General features: G+C 45.1%; 1 long non-coding RNA gene across 8 annotated transcripts in view; it reads right to left on the reverse strand.

Moving 5' to 3' along the window:
• LOC146186165 (uncharacterized) overlaps positions 1-16,765 on the reverse strand; it is a 233,119-nt gene that overhangs the window by 71,002 nt on the left and 145,352 nt on the right. For 7 of the 8 annotated variants that reach the window (XR_014708091.1, XR_014708090.1, XR_014708089.1 and 4 more), the window contains one exon: positions 8,876-8,949. The exons of the other annotated variant lie outside the window; for it this stretch is intronic. This is a non-coding gene — a long non-coding RNA (uncharacterized LOC146186165). The remainder of the gene's footprint in view (positions 1-8,875; positions 8,950-16,765) is intronic. 8 annotated transcript variants of the gene reach the window in all.

Below are 16,765 nucleotides of genomic sequence, written 5' to 3' on the forward strand. Positions count from 1 at the left end.
ATAAATGTAAATCTAAATCGAATTCAAATTGTGTTCGTTTCCGTATAGCTTGTGCTGACACCAGTTAGTCCGCAAACGAGGGTGTTTTGTATCATTTGGTTCAGCGATACATTGAAGAAGGGACGACTGGGTAGTATCTGGCTTCCGTGTACTATCGAGACTAACGGTTTGTTGAATTAAGGGTTTACTGAAATTCCACCTAGGTTCACTGCCTACAATGGGAAGCGTCCAATACGGATACAGTACCAAAACGAACACCGTCGTCAACATTTAGAGTTCACAGCTCATGCTAAAACACCTGGTTTCATCGTTCGGGACGCGCATTTCTATACAACAGTCAGGCGGTAGACGTGAAACTGAAATGGCGCAGCCGTTTTCATGTCCGTTCAGCTTTGGTTGTTGTGTTTGTCTTGCATAAAGATCGCTGCCAGACACAAATTAAAGTAATGTACAAGCAGCTGTTGGAATCTAGCGCTCGGTTTACTCGGTTCATTCACCCGCTAGTGTTAACCTGCAGAACCTACAGGGTACATCGTGTCAAATTTTTCCGCGATCTCAACGCACAACGTTTCTGTCGCCGGGCCGTCAGTCGAGCCGACAACAGCGTCGTCCTCGAGTGCCATGCTTTAGCGTCGGACGAAAAGGCAAACTTCTCCGAACTTCAGTCCACCTGTAGTGGTAGACTAGTCAGACGGCGTCACTGATACGGATGTCGCAGTTCCAGGTACGTTTTGGATCCTGGAGGATGTGAGCTAGGAGCTTTCGACCGCGCAGCGCCTAAGGAATTGTGGAGCTACCGAAACGCCGGCTTTCCACAAAAAGGTTACTCAAAAGCGAGCACACTCACAGTCCTTCTCCTAACATTACACTGTCTAGGCTGTCCGGCAAGCCGGCCGCGAATGCAGCTGTATACGCACATTAAGCGAGTGAATACAGAATTTAGTACTGACAAGCCTTCTAAGGTTACACTTTCTTTTTTAGTAGAGGGCGATGCCGCTTGAATCTAAAGATGAGTGCATGTTGTAAAGGTATTTGTGGATTTCACGCGATGACTATTGTTGCAGAAAATAGAGAGATTTAGCTTACCGTGATCCCCGATCCGCCACCGTGACCCGCTACCGTGCGTGGGCGGGGCGCACAAGCTGATTGGTCGCGACGCGGCAGGTCTGTGTGCCGACATCCAGTATGTGGCGCCATCTATCGGCGTCAAGGGATCTGGGCATGCACAGTGGAACGCACGGTGGCGGATCACGGTAGCGGATCGCGGATCACGGTAAGCTAAAACTCTCTAATACCCCGTGCATTACGGTATGCACACTCGTTAACTTCAATAAGGGAAGCCTTTCTTTCTCACATTCGAATCGCGGTCAGCTCCTTAGCCGGACACTTTGCCACACAATGAAAACTAAGTTTTTCGCAATGTTTGAATCTGATTACTCACTCACCGCTTAAAACGCACAAACCTGTAAATGCCTAGAACTGCGCTTAACGCTACGCCTTGTTTCAATGTCGTACATGTCCTTTCATAAAGTAGCTTATTCGCCCAGTCGTCTCAACTGTGGAGGAAGCGCTTCTCTTTTGGCAAGTTCGCGTACACAGAACCTTGATGAAAGTGAGTCTACAGACAGTGCTTGATACCTGTCAATGATTCAGGGAATTGCATGTTGCCGTGTACAATAACAATATCGCCTTGACGGCTACCATGGTGTCTCTTTTTGTTCTTTTTGGTGGTACTTTCTGCGATGATTTTCTCTCAAACCTGGAGCTCGTGCTTCAATTTATGTAGCTTGCCTACTCCTTTTCAAGACAGCTTGCTTTACAGGGTGAACGCCTTTAATGCAAGCTATGTCATGGGATAATATGTTGCATGGATAAGCAAACGCTATCAATGCCACATAACTAATTGAAAGGAAATCGAACAAGGTTTGAGGGGGAGCCTCACTTTTTCTTTTTTTTTTGCATGCAGTGCGACGGACCATTGACAGGGTTTATGTACGCTTTTGCTTCCTAAGAAGAAACGTGGGGGAGAAGGGGAGGGGGGGGGGGTTGTGGAGGGGAAGCGGTCAATAGGGATAGGGCAAAAAATGAAAGAACGTTTCTTTGGGTGTGGATTTCTGTGATCATGGAACTGGTGGTTCCGTGACCTAAACAATAAAATAAAAAAGCGACGCAGAAGGAAAAAATCATCTCACATTGTACTTTTCCTTGCTGCTGCCACCTTTTCACTCTCCTTTTCAGGTCAAGGACCCATCGGTTCCATGTTCATCGAAATCCATACGTCCAGGAAATCTTCTCCTCCCCCCAACTTTTCTTCATCGGAAGCAAAAGCGTAATCGCGCGGCCCAAACGAAGCCAAGTCGCCTTGTCGAAACACTGACTTGACTTGCGAACTCAGGCTCGCCCTCATACTTTGTTCGGTTCTCTTACTTACTGTGTAACCATGATCTTCCCCTCATTCTACCCTGGATGATTAATTTATCACGTTTGAAAACGAGACACGCAGAAACTGACCGTCGTAAATTGAGCTCAGTTTGGTGACGCCATAAGTGGGAAGACTTGCGCTGTTTTGGCCGGTATTTCGCTCCCCGACCGTGGCATAAATGGCGCGCAGCCGCGGATGCTAGCAAGCTGATCTCTGTGCGGCGAAACGCGCACTTACTGTACCTTCATGTTCAAACCACTGTCCTACATCGGGGAGCTGAGAAGTGATAGCTGCCACAACGCAAAGCGAGCAGCGACGCGGCTGTTCAAAGCATCGTTTCGGAAATACGTGCGCGCAAAACAAAATATATATATACTGAAGCGCATTCTCGCGACACGCACTGTACCCGCGTTGATCCTGTCCTCTTTGGCAAGGCAACAAAGCGTGCCGCTCTCAACAACGTGGGTCTCTATTAAAGCTTGCTGTACTACGTATTAATCTCCTCTCTTTCCTTGAGCCTAGAGTTCTCGATACCGTCCTCACGGAGTGCTGCGGCGAAAGGGAGTCTTAATTTCAAAGGAAAAAATAAGTATTACTAACGACAGCCTTTGATTGGTGCTTATGTGACGTCGCGGCCTTAGCGTCGTTCTGGTGCTGTGTGTTGTAGCACGCCTCGCTGGCGTCACGCGCATGTCTCTCTCTTCTTTGCTCCATTAGGAGCCTGCTTCCCAGTGTGCCCCGCCTCCTCCAAAAGGTGTGTGAACTGTGTACTTGTGTATGTATTTGTAAAATTGAAAAACGATAAAGCTTGGAAGAAGTATAAAAAGAAAGAGAATGAGTAAAGGATGTAGAAGGAAGAAAAAAACTCCACCTTTATTTTCGCCCATCGGTTGCCTTCTTCGTACTTCAAATAGCTATGACCTGGCTTGCGGAATGACATTGCTAACATACATTTGGAAACGATAACGCATTAATGCATATAAAACGCACATTGTTTATGGTGAACGTTACCTGACATCCTCTATTTGTAGGTAAGCCTGCAAAAACTGCAACGATTTCGGCAAACGCAGCGCAGTCACATAAGTAGAACAAGATATTCTGCCAACTCACTGCATGCACACGTTTTGATAATCGCCTTACCGATATGCAGGAAGGGAAAGCTCCATACACGTCCAAACAATTCTGGACACATCAGAAACCTACCCGTCCACGAGAAAGAAGCTCTTCTCTCACATCAGAATGTATTATTCTGTCAGCAGTCTCCATTTGGTCCTTGCGTAAAACTGACAGACAGTGGACATCACGGCGATACTTCGCTGTTTCCTTACGTCAATATTTAGTATTTTGTGAGCTTTCTTCAGGGTTCTACACAGCTTTTACTGATGTACTATTAGATACAAGTCAACGCTTGGCAAGGAGAGTTTCTTCTTCATAACTTTAATCGCTTACGAAATTCAAGTTCGCAGAAGTAGTTACGACAGATCAGCAATATATACCGACATGAGAAGTCAAATGCACACTGCTGACTTCTGTCTAAACCGAGTGATCAGTCCTGGTAACTTTTGCTGTGGTTGCAAAGACTTTTCACAAGCCGGAGCCACACCCGTCAGCGATGTACAGGTACAACGTGAAAGCGAACACGCTAACGTTCGAGCTGGTCATGTACAGGGTCGTCCACTTCTAGCTAGAACACGGTCACTGCTTTTAAAGCAACATTGTATCTGACGCAGGCAGATATCGATGCAAAGCGATGCAAGCACACAGAGACACGGATGTGCTGCTTCACATGGCCAGCCACTTTAGATTACTGCGTGGCCGGGTCGGATGCAATGACACCTCGAAAGCAGTGACCGTGTTCTAGCTAGAAGTGGACGAGGCTGTACTTTCGTCTGTTCTGCACACCAGAGACACGCAATGTCGTACTTTCGTGTTGTCCTGCTTAGAACGCCATGTGATTACTCTATTAACACTTCTTCTTGGGCTAGTTGGTACATACTTGAACTGGTGAAAAAAATGCCCCGAGCCATGCGGAACACAAGAAAGAAGCGCCTGCGTCTCGTCTTCTTTCTTGTGGTCTGCATGGTTCGGCGCAATTTTTTCACCAGTTCAAAAAGACTGCTGTGCACCAGATTTTTTGTTGGGTGCACCGTGTTGTTGAGATTACTGTCACTGCTCCTAAAATTCTTACTGTCCTCTAAATTTCCAGCAGGCGTCGTCTTATTTGCGACGGGAGTGGGAATTCAGCTTTTGGAACAGCCACACTCCGTGGGTAGTCCCGCAGCGCCACGATCTCGTGTGTTCCCTTTCATATTCCACCTGCCTGTAACTTCAGCGCGCGAAGTCGCATCCACACTCAGCAGGTTGCGAACGCAACATGCATCATGACAGGCTAGGACGTTCTTATCGCATTGCTACAGGGGTGGAAGCAGACTCAAGCATTTCTCAGCAGCTCAGGGAGCAGTAACAAAGCCATTTTGGAGCGGCTTTGGAGCAATTAAATGAGTTTTAAGCACGATTCTAGGGTCAAACGCTTTTTTATAATTGCAGGTTTCTATTCATGATATTCAAAATGCCCACTTTGATTCCTTGTTATTCAATGTCCATTCCTTTTCTTACTATGCACTAGACGAACAGCCAAAAGATGAAAGATATTTAAAACAACATAGTCTGATTTAAACAACAATTCGGAACAGACCTAGAGTAAATGGAACGCTCACTTATGCACTTGATAACCAAACACTATTTTAACTTAAAGCTTTTTTTTCCTGTTTTAACGTAATAGACTCAAACACGGAACCTACCACTTCAATGCGCTAAAGCAGCGCCATTAGTTTGGAGCTCACATCAGTTGGCACCACATTTGTGCTCTTTATCTTGTGCAAATCCTTTATGATCCTACATCTGTGCTTATATTCCTAAGCACTGCTCAGTAGTGCCTGCAAAGAGGACAGATGGCACTAAATGGTAGCCTTTTCAACCTTTAGCTCATTTACTTCACTGCCACCTGCCAACTGATCATGATGTTTTTGCTTGAACAATGCTGGGGCTTCAGTTTAAAGACTTCGGCGATAGGCTCTGTGTGGCTTTCTAACACTCTTGAGAAGGCTTCTAGTGATTGACACCTTTTGTCGGGCCACCCCATATTGATTCAAGTACGGTTTGGCTGACGTAAGCCTGACGCGCTTATCAATGACAAAGCGGCTCGACGGTGAAGTATCCGTTTGTCTTCATGGCAAAACTATTAGAACAATTTGTGTAGTTTTTCCCAATTGCTGCTCTCGCTTCTCTCTCCACCAGCGATGCAAAAGGCTGGAAAGAAGTGCTATATCACATGCACAGTGCATGTTTCCTGAATTATTCTCCTCTAATCGCTTGTGGGTCATATAAATTTACCTGCAAGCAAATGTTTATCACGCTATTCGCTTGTCTAGCTTTCAAAAATTTGGTTTGTATAGAGCCCCAGTGCAAGCTCCATTATACTTCTACCACCAGTGTGCTGCCATCGTTTCTATGTTCACCTACATTTGGTAGTAAAACACCACGGCAGCACCTATGGAGCAATATTATATTCTGGAGCAGCATGGAGCAGGGAAAGCAATTTGGAGCAGAATGGAGCAAATGGAGCAGCACTTCCACCCCTGCATTATTCGCGATTGTACAGAGACGTTTCTTTTTTTTTTTTTAATAGCAGCTTCTTTGTATCATCGTTACAGAAATGCTTGTATTGGACGTGAAACTTCCGTAACAAAAGCTGCTGAGCACAGGACACGAAGGCTAAGAAACTGCTGCAGCTGGAGACGAAACGTCCCCACTTCTATTTCTCTCGCTTTTTCTAAGCTGGCTATGAGCGTAAGTATTTAAGAGAATGTGGCAACTCACAAGGGAAAAAAAGCTTGGTCAATTTTCTCAAGACTCGTGCGCTGCATACACATCTTGTAAAACTAAAATTCGCGCCTGTTAGCTGAACATTCCGCACAAATCACGAGTAATCACTCTTGGCGTCGAAAGAACTGGAACCTAAAAATGTTTGCGCACTGTCCAAGCATTGGGTTCAGCGAATTCAAGTGCAAACATTCTCGATCGAGGCAATGTGGCAGGTGCGCTCATTCAAGGTAAGCATTGCTTTCGCCGGCAGCCCTGCGCCAGCATGGAATCCTTCGATGCACGACGTCTGATCAGGTAAGCACCGTATTTCAGATTACGGTACACCAGTTTTTTAATTAGTCGCATGGGCTTTGTTGGAATCTAAGTAAGGGCGTCTAAACTCATAAATCTGTCGGCTTTTTTCCCTCTTTCTCATACTGTTAGGCAATTTTCTACATCAGAGAGTTGCTCGCACTGAACGCCGATTTAAAAAAAAAAAAAATACCGGTTCAGCCAGTGACCGTCCCTGTGGCCTAGACCCCAATGCTGTGATGGGCGCTGCACAGCAACCGCCGAGGGTAGAAATCGGCTAATGCTGCTGTCCATAGAAACTTCAAGACTGCTCCTTGCCTCCACGCACCGAAAGGCTTCGGAAATATAGCGAGAGTTCCTGCATCGTGCAACAATGCATGGTGACCAGTATTGATCGGGCGACCCTACGCTATCGATCCCCGCGGATGCTGCGCAGAGAGCACCTGTTTCTGTGCAGCCTTCTCGGAACGGCCTTTGGCATTGCCGCCCGTGATAAGAGGCACACGCGTGATCAGCGTTTCATAACGATCAGGCTCGAGAACGACAAGAGCTTGAGTATCGGTGCACAGACTTCAAGGACGAATGCGAGCGCAGTGCGTTTCACACGCGAAGTACATGGTATGTATATTGAGTACGAAGGTAGTGAGATTTGCTTTTAAAAAAATTAAGTCATATTTCAGAGACTCCGGCTGTATTCTCTTGCTCTACTTATTACAGCTGAAGATTTACCATGACATCATATCCTATAATTTCAGAAAAGCCGCCGCGTACAGTCCGATACAAGAGATCAATGGGTTAGATGTTTTATGCCAACATATAAATAAATGCTCACGAGGGTGTTGTTGCGGTCTAGTTAAGCAAAATAAAGGCTGGTGACTACGACGAAAGCAATCACTTGCGGGGTATCATGCCAGCGTACTTCGAGCACCCCAGGTAGTCTAGTTACGGCGCACACCACTACAGCGTCCTTCAGTAATGGTCTAGGTGTGATTTCGAGATGAACAGTAAGACCTACAATTTGCAAGTTCTAGCGAGTGCCTTATAATGGTTTCTGCTACGATTTTAAATTAGAGATTTTGAAGTCGCGTGTACCAGAAAGAAGAGTTGGAAAACTGCTGGCTTTCTCTAAAATATACGGGATAACAGTTTCCACAAAATTGCAGGCGCTGCATGTTGTGACATCATCGCCCCGACAATAAGGTGAACTTGGTGCATTGTACGTACAGCCTGGTCCACTTCTAGCTATAACACGGTTACTGCTTTCGAAGCGTCATTGCGTCCAACCCGACCGCGCAATAAAGCTAAGTGGCAGGCCATGTCAAGCAGCACGTCCAGGTCCCTCTGTGCTTACTTCGCTTTGCATCGATATGTGCTTGCGTCGAACGCTACATTGCTTTGAAAGCAACGATCGTGTTCGTGTATAGCTACAAGTAGACGACCATGTACAGCCTTCGTCAAAAGATTAGAGCCCAGAAGGTTTGCTTTTACACCGTATATCATGGCTTCTTTAACAATCGTGAAAGTCCTAGCTATTGGAGAGGGTAGGACGAAAAATCATCTTAAATTCAGCAAGTTTGGAAACCTGGGAATGCATTATGAGCCACATGGTATTGCTTAGAAGCAGACCCTATGGGCTCTAAATTTTTGACAAAGACTGTACGACAATGGGACGATCGAACAAGGTGGCTTAGTGATAGAAAAGGTGCCGAGACCTCCGTTTTCATTTTGGGTTATGCACTGTTGTTGCATAACTGATTAAGACTTACAGCTGTACGCTTGCAATCATGAAAATAAAGGAAGCAAACAGTCGGTTGACATGATTCTACCCCATACTGTAAACATTTTGCTGTGACCGCAGGAAGCTACCAGCCCACCTTCTTTGGTGGCTGGGGAATCTGAAGCGGCTTATACGCCCACAAATTCAAAACAATTTTTCTTAGGCTTAATTTTGCTCTTCGTACTAACTGGAAACTAACGCCGCCCTCGCCTTTTGCGTCAAGCTGTACCTGTTACGGTAGCTGTCAAAAATCAAATTCATACGAAATGTGGAAACTCAACAGACCGCCGAGATAAATATTGCGATCCTGAATAAATTACGATTTTGAGTGGTTTAGTTTCGTAACGTTATCCTGAGAAAACTTTGTCTAGTTATCAAACTGAGACAAGGTGTATAAAGCACAGTGGTCTGGATGGCACCTGCAAAAAGTACTTGTTGCATAGATTAATAGACCTAAGCAAAGGGCATGACGTCACAAAATACGAGACTACAAGACTGACCTCTGAAAGGCTTCTACCGGAAGGGTTGATTCAGAAGTCGCAGATGTAGGCGGCTGCATCACAGCGATGTTTCCCTGCAATGTAGACCAAAACGGTTGCACAGCCACCTTCTTTGCGCGCTTCATGCTCAGATCACTGCCCAATTGAAACTTCGCATGGACGTTCATGATGGGGGCATTGAAAAAAAAAAAAAGTGACTACAACTTCAGAGAAGACGTAGAAGAGGGAATTTCTTTTTTACTCGAAAAGTGAGCATGTTTTTTGATCGTCAAAAAATCTCAGACGAGAAGGAAACTAGTTCCAGAATCCAGAACTACAGACGAGTAACGCCAAGGTTGGCGTGCGGCTCGCTTTGCGACGTTTGTTCTTTTTCTGTATTATTTTTAGCTCTCCAACTTTTCGTCGTCCGACATAGCGTTGCATCCAAGGAAGGATAGCGGTGTTTTTTATTGACGCTAAATTTTCTATCGTCGAGTATGTCAGTGCTAAGAACGAAAATTTGGCTACACCAAACCTTGGCAAATTTCTTGTTTAGCCTTGTTGTCGGTAGGTGGCACTAGGAGCGGCGCTATGCGCTACCATCGCTTTTGAGCATAGATCGACGGAGCCTAGGTTTCGGGTTTGAGAGACCTATTTGTTTCTGTTTAGCGCCGGCACCGCCTTTCACTGAGAAATTGCACACAACATCTTTTAGTCCTAACTCCGAGAAAGTGACTTGGCAATAGTATCGGAGAGCAAACATATCATGGTGCTTCTAGATTAAGTAACCAATGCGAGCTGCCTCACGTTCAGATCACGTTTGCACTTGTACACGCCACGCAGTCACTCTGACCGAATCAAGCGCCCTTTCAGTTCAGTTCAGGCGTTCAGTCGTGTCCGACTCTTCGTGACCCTATGTACCATGTCACGCCACGCTTTCCGGTCTCTCACTATCTTCTTAACATCACATAGCTTCATCTGCAATGCCTCGAGAATGCCATCTAACCATCGCGTTCGCTGCCTACCCCTTCTCCGGCGACCCTCAACCTTTCCCAACGTCAAATCTTTCTCCAGCGACCCCTCTCTTCTCATCAGATGACCAAAGTAGCTGAGCTTTAACTTTAGAATTTGACCCTCCAATGAGCAGTCAGGGTTTATGGTCGACAATATCGACTGATTTGATCTTCTGGCTGTCCAAGGAACTCTTAAGAGTCTTCGCCAGCACCACAATTCAAACGCGTCAATTCTTCGGCGGTCAGCCTTTTTCACAGTCCAACTCTCGCATCCATACATCACAACTGGAAAGACCATAGCACGGGTTATACGGATCTTGGTTGGCAGACTAATGTCTCTGCTCTTTACTAGGCGGTCAAGGCTAACCATTGCTCTCTTTCCCAGAAGCAGGCGTCTCCTAATTTCATGGCTGCAGTCTCCTTCCGAGGTAATCTTGGCGCCCAAGAACAGAAAATCTGTCACAGCTTCCACTTCTTGTCCATTGATGCTCCAGGACTTGATAGGGCAAGAAGCCATGATCTTCGTCTTTTTAATGTTCAGTTTAAGCCCAAACTTCTCACTCTCTTCTTGTACGCGCATCAGAAGAAGCGCCCTTTAGATCGTCAGAAGGCGTAACAACGTCTGTACGTATTAATTTCGCGAAAAGGCTTCTGCAGTACTTTTGATTCAAACGTGCGTCAATTATAGCACGTTGATTGGTTAGAAAATTTAAAAACAAGTCTGAGTAAAAGGAGCTTCCGCATTTTTCTGCGCGGAGCTAGCCCTTGCCAAATCTCTGCGCCAAATTGGTATTCCCTTATCGACCAGTGAAATTTTCTCTGCACTCAAGTGACAAAGAAACGCAGCACCTAAGCTGTCGCCGCATAGACGTCTGCCTGTGGCGAGTATCTCAGACACACCGGCGCTCTTCTTCGCGATGAGCGCTGCCTATCGCGGATGGAAAGGATGGCAGTATTACTGCTGTGAGCCGATATAAGGAATAATCCAGTTTACAAAGTTATTTAGACATCATAAGTGAAATAGAAAGTAAAGGTATAAACAGCTATAGAATGGTTCCTGTCGAAGAACCTAAATATATATATATAAGTACTTAGCAAGCCATAAAACCACCTTCACAGAACGAAGGAAGCAGAACAAACTTATAGCCAAGGAAACATGGGCCATGTATAAGAAATAGTTGGAAGCTGCGCCCCGAGATATATAGAGAGAAGCGGTGGGCAACAGATAACTCTAAGGCTGGCAGTAGACTACAATACAGTTAGCAATGGAGAGTCTTTAACGCTCTATAAGTATGTGTATAAAGAGGAAAGGAAATTAATAAGCAAAAGTTGTAAAATCTGCTGCCTGCCTTCGAAAGAAAACAAAACAGCGAGAAATAGAAAAGTCTTAAGCACACTACAGTTATGTCTATAAGGAGCTAAAAACACTCCAAGGAAAGGTATAGCCGGCTTGGTAGCTAGTACGAAACCACGGTTGGCGACACCTAAATTTATAGCAGACTATAAACATGTCTGTTAAGTGATAAAGAAATGTATACAAAGGCTACAGAAAATTAGGGCGTGACAGCTGAACAAGGCCACAAGATGAAGGATAAAAAGTGTTATTGCCAGCCATACAAAATGCTAAACTGCAATACATAGGCAGACCCAAGTCAATAAAAAGGGTCAAAGACTTCTACAGAAGGAAAAATAGCAAAATTCAAAGACTGCCATAGGAACGGCTATAGATATTTGGCACAGATGCTTACAGCCGACCATTTCTATAGCTGAAATTTCTAGCCTATTCGTTCCTTGCTCTTACCTTTAAAATTGCCAGAAAGATATTTTTCCTCTCGAATATCAGACCACAGGTAATGAAGGGGAGCCCCGTGAAACCGCATACTGAATCCAGGGAAGCTTTTTCTAGTTTACCTCTATATATCGGGTGCTGAATGGGCATTTAGCAAAGGTATAAAAAAGCACTCGGAAATCTATACCTATTCTGCATGGAGCTCGATATCTTGTGCGGCCTAGGCTTAATATTATGGCATAACGGCAAAAAGCACTTATGCGGTGATTGAATATACGGTAACAAAGACAAAGAGCGCCGGCAAGATGGGTTAGACGCCGTCCGTGGCGTATGATGCTGTATTGTTAAATCTTGAAACATTGTATCTCCAGCTCTCTTGTATGGCTACGCCATTAACTCTTCACTTAGTCGTCGCGGAGACCTCCAGCTTTCTAACATCATGCGCACTTTGGTGCAGTCGTTCACTTCGCAATCACTTCTTTTGATGTATCAGAGCCGAGCGCCCATGTGAAGCGAGTCTGAAGAGGATCGAACTACCATACTTTTATTTTATTTGTGTTATTTAACGAAACAATGAGCACTTTTACGGCTTGTAACAGATCGCGTTTGTTGCTATTGATATACAATCATACGAACAAAAAAAGCGTCACATAGGTAGAGTAACCCGGCTGAATCGTTCTACCAAATGCAGAACACATCACTCGTATTCACCCCTCTGTGCATAGTGCATTAGGAATCGACTACATTGAATTACAGCATATCAAAACTTCGCTTCAACGTGTTCGTGCACTTTGCGATGGATGTGCTTAATTCACCCGTTTCAGTACAAGCAAAAGTCCTCCACTGTCTCCTGCATTCGCTCTCTGGAAGTAGTGAACTTTGCGGGTATACCCTTTAGCTACAGAGCACTGTGGTCGTATGCAACGTTGAATGGCATAAAAATTGGATCCCGCGTGCTTTAATATACGAGACAAGCAATTGGAGCGGAGGCAGTGGTTTCAAGAACTCCAAAATTGAAGATCGCGATAGAAAGAAATGCATAATTAGAGAAAAAAACAGGGCACATTATGTCACATATATTGAAACCAGAATAATCAACTTATACTTTATATTTAACGATGAGAGAAAGCACCGTGCAATATGTGATGATTATTATTCTGATTTAAAATCACTAAGGGTTTTAGCTCCACTATGGAACCCCCTTCATGGATCACTGCCTTGTCGTGGCGGAGGGGCTTGCGAAACTCGATGAAGTCGTGAGCTCTGCTGTGTAGGGCCACCCAAGATAGACAGGTCACGGCAGAGAGTTCTGACAAAATGTGATTCACTGGAGAAGGTAATGGCAACCCACTCCAGTATTTCCTGCCAAGAAAACCCTATGGCCAGTCACAATACCATTATCGATATGGCGCCGGAAGATGAGCCCCCCAGGTTGGAAGGCGTCCCATATGTTACTGGGGATGAACAAAGGGCGATTCCTAGTAGCTCCAGGACGAATGAAGCGGTTGGGCTAAAGCCAAAAGGACGCTCAGTTGTGGATGTGTCGGGAAGCGACCGGTAAGTCCGATGTTGCAAGGAGATATATCACATAGCAACATGGAATGTAAGATCTATGACGCAAGGTAAACTGGATATCGTCAAGCGAGAAATGGACAGATTGAACATTGATATCTTGGGTATCAGCGAGCTCAAGTGGACCGGAATGGGATAATTTAACTCCGGCGACCATTATGTCTTTTATTGTGGGCACGAATCCAAGAGAAGGAATGGGGTCGCTCTCATAGTAAACAGAAGAATGGGCAAAGCAGTGCTAGGGTACAACCCCAAAAACGACCGAATGATTTCACTTCGGATCCAAGGTCACCCTTTCAACATAACAGTTATCCAAGTCTATGCACCGACCACTGCTGCTGAAGAAGCTGACGTTGAGAGATTTTATGCGGACCTACAATGCCTTTTAGACCGCACTCCATCATCAGACGTCGTTTTTCTCATAGGAGACTGGAATGCTATGTCGGGAGTGAAGAAATATCCGGAATTACAGGCAAGTTCGGTCTTGGTGAGCCAAATGAAGCTGGGCAGAGGCTAGTAGAGTTCTGTCAAGAAAACAACCTGACCATAGCGAATACTCATTTTCAACAACACAAGAGGCGCCTGTACACATGGATTTCACCGGAAGGTCTGTACAGGAATCAGATCGATTATATTATTTGCCGGCAGAGATGGAGAAGCGCTATACAAGCAGTAAAAACAAGGCCTGGGGCCGATTATGGCACCGATCATCAGCTTCTTGATGCCAAAATTAAGCTTGGATTGAAGAAAACGCAGAAAACTAGAAGGCCTTTCAGGTATGATCTGGATCAGATTCCATTAGAATATGCTGTGGAAGTGAGGAATCGATTTCAAGAATTAGATCTAGAAGACAAAGAGCCCGAAGAGATGTGGACTGATGTTCGTGATATAATACAAGAAGTTGCTACTAAGGTAGTTCCAAAGCAAAAGAAAGGCAAAAAAGCAAACTGGTTATCTGAAGAGGCTTTGCAAATAGCTGAGGAAAGGAGGATGGCAAAAGGTATGGGGGAAAGAGAAAGATACAAGGTTCTCAATGCGGATTTTCAGAAAATAGCAAGGAGAGATAAGAATGCCTTCCTGAACATACAGTGTCAAGCAGTTGAGGACAACAGCCAATTAAGGAACACAAGAGCTCTGTACAAGACAGTCAAAGATATCAAAGGAAGCTTCTGTGCTAAGCTGGGCGTGATAAAGGACAAACGAGGCAAGGACCTCACTGAAGCCTCAGAGATAAAGAAGAGGTGGCAGGAATACACAGAAGAACTGTACAAGAAGGACCCGGATGTGCAAACACAACATAGGACGGTTGTGATTACTGATCTCGAGCCGGGCATCCTGAAGAGTGAAGTTGAATGGGCCTTAGCCAGCCTTGCTAAGAACAAAGCTAGCGGAATTGATGGTATTCCAGCTGAGTTGCTTCAAAACCTCAACCACGACGCTGTTAACACACTGCATGCATTATGTCAAAAGATTTGGACAACCCTGCAGTGGCCACAGGATTGGAGGAGGTCAGTTTACATCCCCAATCCAAAGAAAGGCAGTGCCAAAGATTGTTCCAACTACCGCACGATCGCGCTTATTTCGCATGCTAGCAAGGTGATGTTAAAAATCCTGCAAGGTAGGCTGCAGCAGTATGTGGATCGGGAGCTTCCGGACGTGCAAGCTGGGTTTCGCAAGGGCTGAGGAACTAGAGACCAAATAGCCAACCTTCGCTGGATCATGGAAAAAGCAAGAGAGTTCCAGAAACCCATTTACTTCTGCTTTATTGATTATGCGAAAGCGTTTGACTGCGTAGATCACAGCAGATTGTGGCAAGCTCTCCAAGAGATGGGAGTTCCAATTCACCTCATCTGTCTCCTCAGGAACCTTTATGAAGGGCAAGAGGCCACAGTCAGAACTGGGCATGGTCTTACTGATTGGTTTCCGATTGAGAAAGGGGTGAGACAAGGCTGCATACTGTCGCCCTGCCTATTTAACCTATATGCAGAGTGCATCATGAGGAAGGCCGGTCTGGACGAGTCTTCAGCTGGAGTGAAGATTGCTGGAAAACGTATCAACAACCTTAGATATGCGGATGATACCACTTTAATGGCAGAAAGTGAAGTGGAACTCAAGAGACTTCTGATGCGCGTACAAGAAGAGAGTGAGAAGTTTGGGCTTAAACTGAACATTAAAAAGACGAAGATCATGGCGTCTTGCCCTATCAAGTCCTGGAGCATCAATGGACAAGAAGTGGAAGCTGTGACAGATTTTCTGTTCTTGGGCGCCAAGATTACCTCGAAAGGAGACTGCAGCCATGAAATTAGGAGACGCCTGCTTCTGGGAAAGAGAGCAATGGTTAGCCTTGACCGCCTAGTAAAGAGCAGAGACATTAGTCTGCCAACCAAGATCCGTATAACCCGTGCTATGGTCTTTCCAGTTGTGATGTATGGATGCGAGAGTTGGACTGTGAAAAAGGCTGACCGCCGAAGAATTGACGCGTTTGAATTGTGGTGCTGGCGGAGACTGTTGAGAGTTCCTTGGACGGCCAGAAGATCAAATTAGTCGATATTGTCGACCATAAACCCTGACTGCTCATTGGAGGGTCAAATTCTAAAGTTAAAGCTCAGCTACTTTGGTCATCTGATGAGAAGAGAGGAGTCGCTGGAGAAAGATTTGATGTTGGGAAAGGTTGAGGGTCGCCGGAGAAGGGGTAGGCAGCGAACGCGATGGTTAGATGGCATTCTCGAGGCATTGCAGATGAAGCTATGTGATGTTAAGAAGATAGTGAGACACCGGAAAGCGTGGCGTGACATGGTCCATAGGGTCACGAAGAGTCGAACTCGACTGAACGCCTGAACTGATAAATGCAACATGCAACATAAGGATTGCTATCCTTGCCATAAACTTTCGTAGTGACTGCCAACTGCACCTTCAATTTACTGCCTACTGGTGTGTCAAGATTAGTGAAAAAAAAAGTTATAGTAGGCCAGAATTCAAGCATTTCATATTTCTTGCAGTATCTTCTTTATTGCAGCTCCAATTTAGTTTCCTTCCACTCTAATCTCTATTCTTTTTAACTTACTGCGTTATGTGCATCCTACGTGGGCACGTTCATTCACCTGCTATATTATTTTTTGCCGCAATGTTTTTGCTCTTTTCGGCAATAACTATGCAATTTAAAACTGTTTAAAGATTCCATTGCTCATATGACTTCGATATGCTTCAATAAGGCCAGTAATAATATTGTCTCTTGTGTGCTATTCTCTAGCGCAGCCTAAGATCTGTCTGAATAAACGTCGTAACAATATATACGAGGTGAAGGAGAGAAAAAATATTTATTGATTGATCATGGCTCTGGTTGTCACCTCAAGCTGAACAGTTGGGACGAGAAAAACATAGAATCGTTCTGTGCGTATCGTTCTGTGTCATGCTTATATGTTTGAAGCAATAAAGTGATATTTCACATTAAAATTCACGGTCTTTCTTTCAAGCTGTCAAGCAGCAGGTCGTTTTTTTTCCCACGGAAGCCCTGAAACAGGGCTCATGGGTCATACG

The sequence above is a fragment of the Amblyomma maculatum genome, chromosome 6, assembly GCF_055883805.1.
Source record: "Amblyomma maculatum isolate TAMU_Amacu chromosome 6, ASM5588380v1, whole genome shotgun sequence".
Lineage (NCBI taxonomy): Eukaryota > Metazoa > Arthropoda > Arachnida > Ixodida > Ixodidae > Amblyomma > Amblyomma maculatum.